Here is a 12689-nt window from a genome sequence, read left to right as displayed (position 1 = left end):
TAACTGATGGTATTTGTTGTTAGTGATAAAAGTCGAGCTTATAAGTGGAAAATAAAATTTCAAAGACTTGTAGTCATCACCACAAGCCTGTCAGTTTTCCAATTCTTAAAGATTTTCCTAATGAGACCAGTGATCTTTTGACATTGTAAAATGAAATGTATCAATGTTTGGAAGATCTGTATAGCTCAGTGAACCAATATTTTCCAAATGACCAATGAGCAGTGTTACAAAATCATGCATATGTAACAGGATCCACTCAAAGTATAAGATATATCAATGGATTTTAATGTAACAGTAAAAGAAGTTCATAGAGGTGGTTTCAGATTGCACATTGCAACTAATTCTTAAGTGGAGTTTTGGTATAGTATCAAAGAAGATCTGAAAAGCTGTTAAAGTGCTCTTTTCTTTTCCAAAAAACATATCTATTTGAAACTGAATGTTCTTCATATATTTCAACCAAAATAACATCTCAATAAATTGAATGCAGAAGCAGATAGAAGACATCTGTCTTATATTAAGTCAGGCATTAAAGAGATTTGCAAAAATATATGAAACAATGCCACTTTTCTTACTAACTTTTTTTGAAAATGTTTTTTCATTAAAACGTTATTATTTATGTTAACATAACAAGTTCATCATGATTATTTTAAAATTAATTGATAATTTAAAATTTATCAGTTTTAATGTCATATGTGATAAATATTAATAGATAAAACCCACAGAAACAAAATATCTATGGAACTTTAATAATTTTGAACAGTGTAAAAGAGTCATGAGACCAAAACATTTGAGAACTCTTTATCTACTTTTTCCTTAGTATGTCTCTCATCTCACCATACAGATACTTCCATCGGCCAATGTTGTTGCAGATATACTGCTATTATTCCTGATTGAAAGTCCAAATCTTCCATTTTTTTTTGGAGGTTTACAAGGTCTTGTTCCAGTTAAGGCAAGAATTAGGTATAGGGCTTGAGGGAAGAAGAGGAGAGAAAATGTAATCTCTCACTCATTCAAAGTTATATCCTCAATGGCCATTAAACTCAAAATGGAGCTTCTGGTAGGAACTTGACAATCAGAGTAGAGGTCACAGAGGTGGAAAGGGAGAATGAGCTTCAGGACAAAAGGGATTTCTGTGATCTTGTAGACAAAATTATATGAAGAATCAAGAATGCAATATGGAGAGGTTTGCAGGATATGGCCACTTTGGTTTCACATATTAAATTTCTAAGTTCTTCAGAATCCACTCCCTTCTGTGGTGTCTGCAGGGAGAGGAACAGACTTGTTATTCAAATTTCTTTTCCTTTATATTTTTAAAGATTTTTCTCATGACTACATGCAGAATTTATTGTCATTGGAATTGGCAAATTTAGCCATCATATGTCTTAGAGTTTGCAGCACAAAGTTTTTTATTACTTTTTCTTTTCTACACTCCTTTCTGGTTGAGATGTTCTGGGCAGTTTTATTGTGTTACTTTTTGCATTAAGGTTTTCAGGATTTTTTTTTTTTTGACTCATCACATCAAAATGCTGAGATATAATGGTTGTCTGAAGGAAAAACACTTGTTCAATTGTTTAAGTTGACATATCAGGTTTAATCCCTAAAATTGTGTCGATCATCCTATCTTTGAGATCACTTTATTCAGTTTTTATAGAGATATTGTTTTCTTTTAATGTTATTGGTTTTTACTTTTCTTCTTTCAGATTGTCTTTCACTTCTGTGTCTTTACATTCTGAATCAGTTTTCCTTTTATTTCTTGGTAATTCGAGTTTTTCTTTTCTAACAATTATCACTACTGTGCTCTCACATTTCTTAAGGTATTCATGAGTTATCCTAAAGAAAACATATCATGATTTCATGTTTTCCTGGGAATCCACAGGGTTCTTTGCTTTATTAGGTATTAATTTTGCTTTATTTTGCAATATTTACATATCAATGTCTGGGCTTTTTTAGCTGTGCTAGAAAATGTTTTCTTTTGTTTTAATTTTTTTTATGTTACCAGTTATATTTAAAACATTTTTACATTTGTTTTTAAAATTTTGAGCTCCTCCCCACACCTCCCCATTAAGAAGGCCCATGCAAAGTTGTGTAAAGCATTTCCAGTAAAGACATATTGTAACAAAACAAAACAAAACAAACTCAGAGATTTCCCCTCCAAAAAAAATTCTTCAAGAAAAAAAACAAACAAAAAAAAAAAAATAGTACCCTTCACTCTGTTTTCAAACACAATCAGTTCTTTGCCTGGGTATGGATAGAATTTTTCATAAGTCCTTCCGAGTAGAAGACACATTTTTAAATGTTTTTAAGGCTTATGTTCAAAGTTTTTGACTGAGTTTTCTTTCTCCCAGGGTCCTTGATAATTTCAGCCTCCCCTCACCGCTATTGCTTTTCTGTTGTTCACTTTCTGACTCCTTCCTCTTTGATTATGGTTTCTCTGAGAGCTGGACTTTAAAGCCACCTCAGACTCCTCTAACAAAGAACAATTGTTTCATGCCTCAGTATTTCATTTAGTGACTTCTGGGGACACAGAACCGACCCCATCTAGATGCTGATTTCTTTCCTTTTAGGCTTAGGGAAGTGTCACACATGTTCTGCATGCTAGCATTTAGCTTCAGTTCTCTCTGCGCCTCAGTTTTATGGCCAATCTCCACTGAGCACTGCTTATTTGCTGTCCCAGTCAGAGTGAACTGCTTTTTAGCTTTCTGAGGTAATGAGGTTAAGAAGGTAATGGTGATACTGAAATTAAATTCTGTTGCAAGTTATGGGTTGACTTGAATAACCCAACCCTAAGTAGGCACTGGGAAAAGGATTACTGAGTGAATTTGTTGGGGTTAAGTATTACTCTTCTTTAGTGCTAATTCATAAAATAATTATTTCATTAAAATTCTTAAGTTCTTAGAATATGAAGACAGCTAAAATTAGTTTATTGCTTTAACATAAATTCCTATTTTGGAAAGATCTGAGCAGTCAAGAAACTCACAGGAAAGCTCTATTCTTCTGTCATATCAGTCCTATGATCCAGAAGTCCCTTGATTATAACTTATACATGATTGTTTGTATGCTATCTTCTTCAAAAAATTGTGAATTCCTTGGGGAGGGATTGTTTTTTTGCATTTCTTTACATCTCCTGCAATCACTCAGTCCATAAGCACTCATTAACCACCTACCATGTATCAGGTACCATGCTAAGCATTGGGGATACAAATTATAGCAAAAAACAATTCTTAAGGGATTCACAGCACACTTAACATAGTGCCTGGCATGTAGTGCCATAATGCACTTTAAAAATGTTTGTTGATTAACTTTATCAATCAATATTAATTTCTATTTTATTATTTATTTTTATTGTACGTTGAGATTTGCCTGATGGTTTTTGAAGAAAACAAACTAAGACAATTTTTTCTATAGTATATTTTATGAAAAGCTTGGGTACCATTTTCCTTTTGGGAGAGGGGGCAGTGAAACAGAGTTGATTGTCACTAAAGAAGCTTTAACAATTATCATCTAACCCTTTCACCATACCTGCTTTGCTGCTAAAGAAGGAAAAACCCAAGAGAAATCAAATGATTTTCCTAAGGTCACATGGGTATTTTAAGTCAGAGAATGATAATTGAAATGGTGTTGATATCAGGAACAGGTAAAGAGAAAAAGGCTTTCTGAGCTATCTGCTCAGCACTCCAGTGGTAATTCTATAGTCAAGATACAAAGTTCTTAAAGATTATTTGACTCAGGAATTAAACACATTGCTCCTTGGTAACTGATTTAACAAAATTGTAGGGTTGGTCTAGATAACAGCAATAATAAGAAATAGTTTATATTTATATAATGTTTACTAGGCACCAGACACTATGCTAAATGTTTTTTTTGATTTATCTTATTTGATCCTAACAACAACACTGCCAAGTAGGTGTTAATATTATCCTCAATCTACAGATAAAAAAAATCGAGGCAAATAAAGGTTATATGACTTGCCTACTAGGCCAAATTTGAATTCAGATCTTCTTGATTCCAGGCTGGAAGTGCTAGCCCACTGTTCACCCTAGAAGCATGAAGTAGCTGCAAAAGTCCTTTAAGTTCTAGATCTGTGATTTTATTACTCTGTAGATTGGCATCTAGTTTCCTCAGAAAGTTCCTTGTTAGTGAGGAGAAAATCTCCTTCATAGCTTGTTTTTTTTTTTTTTTTTTTAATAGCCTTTTATTTACAGGTATATGCATGGGTAACTTTACAGCATTAACAATTGCCAAACCTCTTGTTCCAATTTTTCACCTCTTACCCCCCACCCCCTCCCCTAGATGGCAGGATGACCAGTAGATGTTAAATACATTAAAATATAAATTAGATACACAATAAGTACACATGACCAAAACATCATTTTGTCATAGCTTGTTTTATGCTCAGTCTCATGGCATGGTTAAGATAAAGAAAGATGCTCCATGTCTATAAGCCAAGCCCTTACAAACTAGAGTTTTTTGTTTTGTTTTGTTTTGTTTTGTTTTAGTTCAATTCAATCCTGTTTCAAATCACCATCAATTATTGTCTTCTGTAAGAGGAGCAATGGGCTAGATAAATACAAAGCAATTGCTGCTCTCAGAGAGTTGACATTTTACTGGAGGGATAACTGATCATTCACTCTTCTTTCCATTGGTTTTTTGGCATCATTTTGCTTCCTAATTTCTCATATTTTACATTTAGATAGAGCCTATTAATACATAAACACAAATATACACACATATACACAGCAATATATAGATAGCAAATGTGAATATATTTATCACATATGTGTGATACATACATAATGTGTGCATTTTATTGTTCAATTGTTTTTCAATCATGCCCAACTCTTCATGACCCCATATGGATTTTTTTTTTGTTTTGTTTTCTTATACTGGAGTGCTTTGCTATTTCCTTCTCTAATTCATTTTTATAGATGAGAAAACTGAGGTAAATGGGATTAAATGATGTATATATGTGTGTGTGTCATACACACATATATGTTATAATGTATACACACACACAAACATAAATATACATAGTATACTATATACTACGAGATTTACTTACTCTGTTGTATAGCTAATCTATTTCAGTGATAGAGTTTCCTAATTTTTTAACCAGTACCAAATTGTTTTGAAAATTACTGCCTTGTATTTTAGTTTGAGATATAGTACTATTCTCAAGGGTCTTTAAATTTCACTATCATATTATCTGCAACAAGTGAAAATTTTCTTTCTTCTTTAGCCATGCTTATTCCCTTAATTTCTTTTTTTTCAGTTCTTTTAATTTTTTATTCTAGCATTTTTGTAGTATGTCAAATAGAAGTAGTGATAATGGATATCTTTGTTTCTGATTTTATTGGAAAAAATTTTAGTTTATCCCTATTACATATAATAGTAGCATTTGGTTTTAAATACATGCTATTTATCATTTTAAGGAAGGCCCATTTCTTCCTATGTTTCCTAGTATTTTTATTTTTTTATTTTAACAGAAAAGCACGTTGAATTTTTTTCTGCATCAACTGATGTAACTATATCATTTTGATCTTTTTATTAATATGGGTAAATTTATAACTTTCCTAATATTACGCCTACCTACAATTATATAAATCCAAGCTAGTTATACTTTCTAATCTTTATGATATCTATTTTAACCTCTTTGCTAATATTTTGTTTATAATGTTTTGCTTCAATGTTCACTAGAGACTCAATTTATAGTTTTCTTTCTTTTTTGTTTGACCTCTCCTTGGTTTATGTCTTAAGATCATATATTCATCATAGAAGGAAGTTGGGAAAACAATATTTTTTTTTGCTATTTTGGCAAGTAGATCATATATTATAATTAACTGTTCTTTGAATGCTTGGTGATTTCACTTGTGAATCATTCTAATCTTTCTACTTTTTAAATGAAAGTTTATTTAGGATCTTTACCAATTTCTTCCTCTGAGATTGGATAGTTTAAATTTTCTATTTTTATTCTGTTAATTTTGGTGCTGGATATTTTTGTAACTATTCATTTATGCCATTCAATTGTTAATTTTATTGGCATAGAGTTGGGCAAAAGAATATCTATTAATATCCTTTGTTTCTTCCTCATTTTTATGAAATCTCTTTTCTCATTTTGATAATATCTTTTTCATCAAATTATCTAATGGGGTTTTTTAGACAGGTTAATAATTTTACTTATTAATTTCATCTTTTTTTCTGTTTCCAACTTTGTTAATCTCTTTCATGATCTTAAGAATTTTTTTTGTGGGGGGAGGTTCAGTGGATTTATAAAATTTGTAGGTTTTCTATATTTTAAGTTGCATTTAAGTTGTAATATGTTGATCCATTCTTTCTTGAAGTATTTAGAGATATACAGTTTCTCTTAAGGACTGTGTTGTCTGAATCTCAAAATTTCTTGGTAAATCATGTCCTTATGATTAACAAAATTCTATGTTTTCTATGATTTATTCTTTGACCCAGAAATTCTTTGGGATTAAGTTATTCAATCTTTAGTTGATATTTTAAAAATACTTTTTGCCAATGATCCTCTATTTAATACAATTTATAGTGTTTTATTACCCACTTCAGCCACCAAAGTGATTATCCTAAAGTATAGGTCAAACCATGTTCCTTCTACCCAACAAACTCCAGTGGCTTCCACAATAACCTATGAGATTAAACATAAACTCCTCTCTTTGGTTTTCATAGGCCTTCATAATTTGTCCTCTCTGCCTTCTATTCTTCCTGCATTTCATTCCCTTCAACAGATCTGTGATCCAGTAACACTGGCCCCCTTGGGGACATTTTCACTGGTTGTTTTCCTTCTCCTAGCCTCTGTTCACCTCATGCTTTGGAATTCACTTCTCATCTCTGTCCCTGGACTCTGTTGGCATCCTTCGGATTCTAGCTAACATTTCATCTTCTAGTGTCTTTCCTCTGTGATTGTCTCCAATTCCTCCTATCTATACCTTGTTTGTATGTGGTTGTTTGCTTATTATCTTCAACATTAGACTGTGAGCACCTTGACAGCAGGGAGGAAACTTTACCTATCTTTGCATCCACAGTGCTAATTGACTGATGAAGGAGAAGCAAAATAAATGATATCATAGCAATCTGAATGAAAAAAGATGTGTTGATCTCATGGCAAGAGTGGAGAATGTCCAATGGACAATTCTTATGTTGTATTATTGTTCCTATGACTTCAAGAGAAAGTGATTAGACCTTCACCCTACACCAACCCACTAAAGTACTTTAAACTTATGAGAATTTATAGAGGAGACTTATGGACTACAATCCAACTTGCAATACTTGCAATCTAGATGGTTGGAGGGAATATTAATATCAATGAGTATGGGACTATTTAAATATTTTTCAATTTCTAGATATTATTATGACACAAAATCTATTTTCTAAGGGCCACATTGTTTTCTTGCCCCTACCCCCAACTTCTCCATTGATTCTTTCCTTTTTTGCTATCACTTCAAAACTTTATGGACATAGTTTTCCCTGTGGGGTCACTGATGAATAAGTTTCATTGTGTTTCATTGTATGATATTTGAGCTAGAACTTGAGGAGCTTCCCTTGTGAGGTGCCTCCTGATGACATCAGTCCAGAGATAAAAGCCCTGTCATTGTCCCAATACAAGTAGTCAAGTTATGACAATGAGTCTTTTGTCCAAAAGAATAGCTCTATATATACACAGGTCCTCAGGTTTATTTACTCTCATTATTGTGCGTTTTGATGTGTTGGGCTCAGAGTTCTGTGATAGAAAGTGGGTAATTGTGCCTTTCACAAAGTAGATATTAAAAAAAAAAAATGACTGGATTAATAAATTAACATTGTTACTGACGAATGTTTTGTTTTGTTTTGTTTTTTGGTCTGGCCCAATTCCATATTGCATTATTATTGTAGACTTAAGTTTCTGGTGATAACTTCCTTGGCACACCTTTAGACAGAGCAAGTACAAATATGGAGGTCAGAAGTGATAGAAGGACATGATATAAGGACACTTTCAAGGTCTCTCTGAAGAACTTTGGAATCAATTATGAGACATAGAAGATGCTGGCACAGAACTACCACATGGCATGTCTGCACCAAAGGAGTTGCTATGCTCTAAGATCAAAGCAGAAACCTCAAAAAAAAAAAAAAAAATGAGATGTGCAAACTTAGAAACATCTCCACTCCAAATGTTTATGTGCCTGACCTGTGGTCTGAGCTCAATTTAGTCTGATCAACCAGTCAGACACTCTGTACCTTGACCAACTAATCAACCAATCAACCTTGACACACTAACAACCCACAAGTAAAAATGCGCTCTCTCTCTCTCTCTCTCTCTCTCTCTCTCTCTCTCTCTCTCTCTCTCTCTCTCTCTCTTTCTCCCTCTGTCTGTATGTCTCTTGATTTCTCTTCATCTCTGTCTTTCTTTATCTCTCTGTCTGTCTGTCTCTTCCTCTGTCCCTCCCTCCCGCCTTTCCTCCTTTTTTCTCTATCTTTGTCTCTTGCTGTCTCCCTCTTCCTCCCTCTCTCTGTCTCTGCCTCTGCCTCTGTCTGTCTCTCTCTGTCTGTGTCTTCCTCTTATCTTTCTGTCTCTCTCTTTTCCCCTCTTCTTCCTACTTCCCTCCCTCTTTCCTTCTCTCTTCCCTTCTTCTTTTCTCTTTTCCCCTTCCTCTTTTCCTTTTTCTGTACTTTCCTCTTATCCTCTTTCCCTCGTTTTCTCCCTCCACTCTTCCCTCTCTCTCTTTCCCTCCTTTCCTTTTCTTCCTCCCTCTTTTCTCCTCTCCCTATCTCCTTATCTCCTTCACTCTCTTCTTCTTTCCTCACCTTTCTCTCTTTCCATCCCTCCCTGGGCTATTTCTTTGCACTTATCTCATTTTGGCTTATATTAAGGGTAAATTAGAACTCAGGAAGATGGGTTTTCCTGACTCTATCTACTATGGTTCCCCCCAACTGCTGTGTAAAACAGCCAGTGCCTTTCACATAGTAAGTATTTGATAAATGTTCATTCCTATTATTATGATTATTTTACTGAATCTCTAACACTAAGGCAGGATTGCACATAATATGAAGCTAATTTGAATAACTAAATTATAAAAATCATGGAATTTTAAAGAAAGCAGGTTCCTTAAGGATTACCTAGTTCAGTTTCTAAAAAAGTATTGAGGAGGAAACTGAGTCACAAAAATGAATGAAGGTTATTAAAAAAAAAAAGTCAAACACCTAAACCAGTGTGTTCATGTTTCTAGAACAAGTTCTTAAGTTCACCTTTGTTTTCGACTTAGCTTTGTATATTTTCTCTTTCCTTCTTCAAGAGCTCTGTTTTATCAGGCTTGTCACTCTGTTTGGGGGGATTAGAATAGTCTGACAGGATTTATTCTCTCTGAACCATGGTGGTTACTACCTAGTACCCTGCTCTTGTCTGGGGTCTTTGCAAATGAACCTCTTTGATGACTTTCCAGGATTTTTTCCCCTTCAAATAGAGAAGTTAAGCCTATAGAACTAACGTTAAAAAAAATGTTGTGATAAAATAACCATTTACACAAAGCAGCCTCTGAATCTGTGATTTTACAAATTTATTTCATCACCTAAGTTGGAGCTGAAAAAATGCTTTGAAGTCCTAACAAAAGTTGGAGTTTGAATCCTCTAATGAAGCTTGTAACCTGACTGGCAAAACATCAGTTAAAAAACAAGACTTAAGCTCCATTTTTTTTTTTTTTTTTTACTTACTGCCTACATCTATTTCCCCCTTTTTACAGAATAAGGATAAGAAAATTAAGATGAGGGTTCTGAGTTGGTTTGGGGTTCAAATCCACAGGCAAATAGAAATTCTTAGAGATAAAATCTCTTTTATTTTTGATTATTTATTTTTGTTATTTTGTGTATTTGGTGCTTCCTTTTTCCTCTTTTCAAAGAGGACAAAATCCAGTTAAGATCTCATGGAAGAAGAATGTGAAATTGGCCTTATAAAAGTACATATTTTCCCCCATATTAATTGACACCTTTATTTTATATTTCTCTTTACTTCTTAATGGCACTTGGATATGGGTGGGATCATTATTCACTCATCTTTAGCATTTTCCTTGTTGTTTCCATGCTAAAAGCCCCCATTACTAAATACAGTATACCCCATATTGCAAGTATTTAACAAATGTTTGTTAAATTAATTAATTAAATGATAGTTTGCCTCTGTAGTAGCCACTCAGGGCTATTTTATCATTTCTCACTAACTCAGACAGTTCCCTCAGAATCCTAGGGGGTAACTCCAAGGTATTGGGGTTTTTGGAACAGAGTGTTTCACACCCAGTATGAGTCATTTTGACTTATTTAGCTATTAGATATTAAGGTAACACAACATGAAAAGTTGGTGGAGAAATTCTACAATCCCTATTGTCTGGGGCATACTTTTTTACAAGTACCCACCATGATTAGGGGAATATGGGTTCAAACTTGAAAAGTATATGAGGCAAAGGGGAAAGTCATATTCTCAGTTCTTTGCTCCCTCTGGATAGTCCTCATTAAGCTCCCCTCCTGGTATAGATTTCTATTGGGTTCCAAAGGTCAGTATTGTCCTGAAACTACTTTTGCTCAGTGAGTCTTGTTGGTCCATACAGAGTGTGTCTTCTTAGCATAAGCAGTGCCTCAGTTTCTGCTATTCCAAAAGCACTACTGGGGAGGGGGGGTGATACTGAGTTTTCATTTCTTCCTCTATCATTTGACCAAATGGAAGCCTTCAAATGACAATTTGCTCACTAATCACTAGACTGGCTAGAATGTTTCTGGTAGTCTCCATTCCAAAATAGCTTACTCTGAGATAGATATGGATGTTAAGAAAGTTGTGTCTGATTTTTTCAACTAACCCCAATATGTTTCCTGTGTTCTATCAATTGATTGCATCCAATAACAATCGCTTTCCTCCTCCCGATTTTATTTCAAAACTTTTTTCACATTTAAACTATATCTTTGATTTAGTAATTCAGTAGAGGTCTGAACTTTCTGTCTCCACATAAATTGGGCTGCAGATTTCAATACCAATCCTTATACCTGTAAGTCAGGTGTCAAACTTACTTCCCAATATCAATACTGAAAACAAAATATATGTATTTTTGAATTAGGGCCCAATTCATACAAATTATTCAATAACCATAAAAAGATGGGAGGAGTGTTTAATAGCCTATCATGTTTATAATGTATATTTCCCCCTTTGCCTCTATAGCTTCCTTGACAGCTCAATTCACATGTAAACTTAAGGATTCCTTTTGTGACTTCTCCTTATTCAAATGATCACAGGTTGAGAAAAGAACCCATGTGTACAAAAAAGGTTTATAGCTGGAAATGGAGTGGCTGCCCATCTGTAGGAGAAATGGCTGAATAAGTTATGGCATATGAATGTAATGGAATGTTATTGTCCTATAAGAAATGGCTAACAGACTGATTTCAGAAAAACCTGGAAAGACTTACATGAACTGATGCTGAGTGAAGAGAGCAGAACCAAAAAAACATTGTATACAGTAAAAACAAGATTATGTAACAATCAACTGTGATGAACTTGACTCTTCTCAACAATGTGGTGATTCAAAGCAATGCCAATAGACATGGGATGGAAACCCATCCACATCCAGAGAGAGAACTGTGGAGACTGAAAGTGGATTGAAGCATAGTAATTTCACCTTTTTGTTATTTGTTTTTTTCTTTCTTGTGGGCTGTTTTTTTTTTTTTTTTTTTTTTTTGAACAACATGGCAAATATGGAAATGTTTAAAAAGATTGCACATATATAACCTGTCAGATTGCTTATGGTCTTGGGGAAGGGAGACATAAATGAAGAAAGGAGAAAATTGAGAACACAAATTTTTACAAATATGTATGTTGAAAACGATCTTTACATATATTTGGAAAAAAAATACTATCAAATTATCATTGTTTACATATACTTTGGGTATCACTAATGAGAGTTCCCCAGTTTTAAAGTGAGCCCACTATCTGTAACTTCTCAGATAACACGAACAATGGGCAAAAATGAGTGAACCACAATTCCCATCATTGGAAGGGATGATCATGTCGATGAGATTATAGATCATAAATAAATGCACTGGAGTAGTAGGATGTGCCTTCCTTAAGGATAAAAACTGTTTATTAGAGTATGGGAAGGATCTAATGACTCAGATCAAAAACTTAATAGATAAATTCTATGGAATTACTGGAGACCCAGAAAGGTTAAATGATTTGACTAATACTTCCAGCTAGTAAAACTTCAGAGGGAGGGTTTGAAACCAACTTTTCCTGAATCACAGTCTAGGACCCTACTTTCTACTTCATACTTCTTCTGGTTGAAGTGGTGGACTTGGGGGAAGAAGAACATTTTTATTATTGTTGAAGGTCATATGAGCTCAAGATAGTGATATTTATAAGTTGGCACTCTTGGATCACAGATAAATCATTGTAAAATGAATAATTCATTCTTCAAGTTTCCTTAACTTTATTTTGTGTCCCATCTTCTGCTTGAACAGAGATTATATCTTAAATCTTTTTTTAAACCACCCAAAGAACCTTTCACTTAATACATATTTGTTGTTTGGGTTTATCACAATTATATCTTTGTTGACAATCACATAATGGATCCTGGTCCCTCTGAGATTCACCTCAAGTGTTATCTCCTATAAGTGACCCTTTGCATTTCCTCAGTTGTTGGTTTCCCCAATTCTCTGAATTTATTTTT

The sequence above is a fragment of the Sarcophilus harrisii genome, chromosome 4 (genome assembly GCF_902635505.1).
Source record: "Sarcophilus harrisii chromosome 4, mSarHar1.11, whole genome shotgun sequence".
NCBI lineage: Eukaryota > Metazoa > Chordata > Mammalia > Dasyuromorphia > Dasyuridae > Sarcophilus > Sarcophilus harrisii.
Note: the sequence above shows the minus strand (reverse complement) of the source record.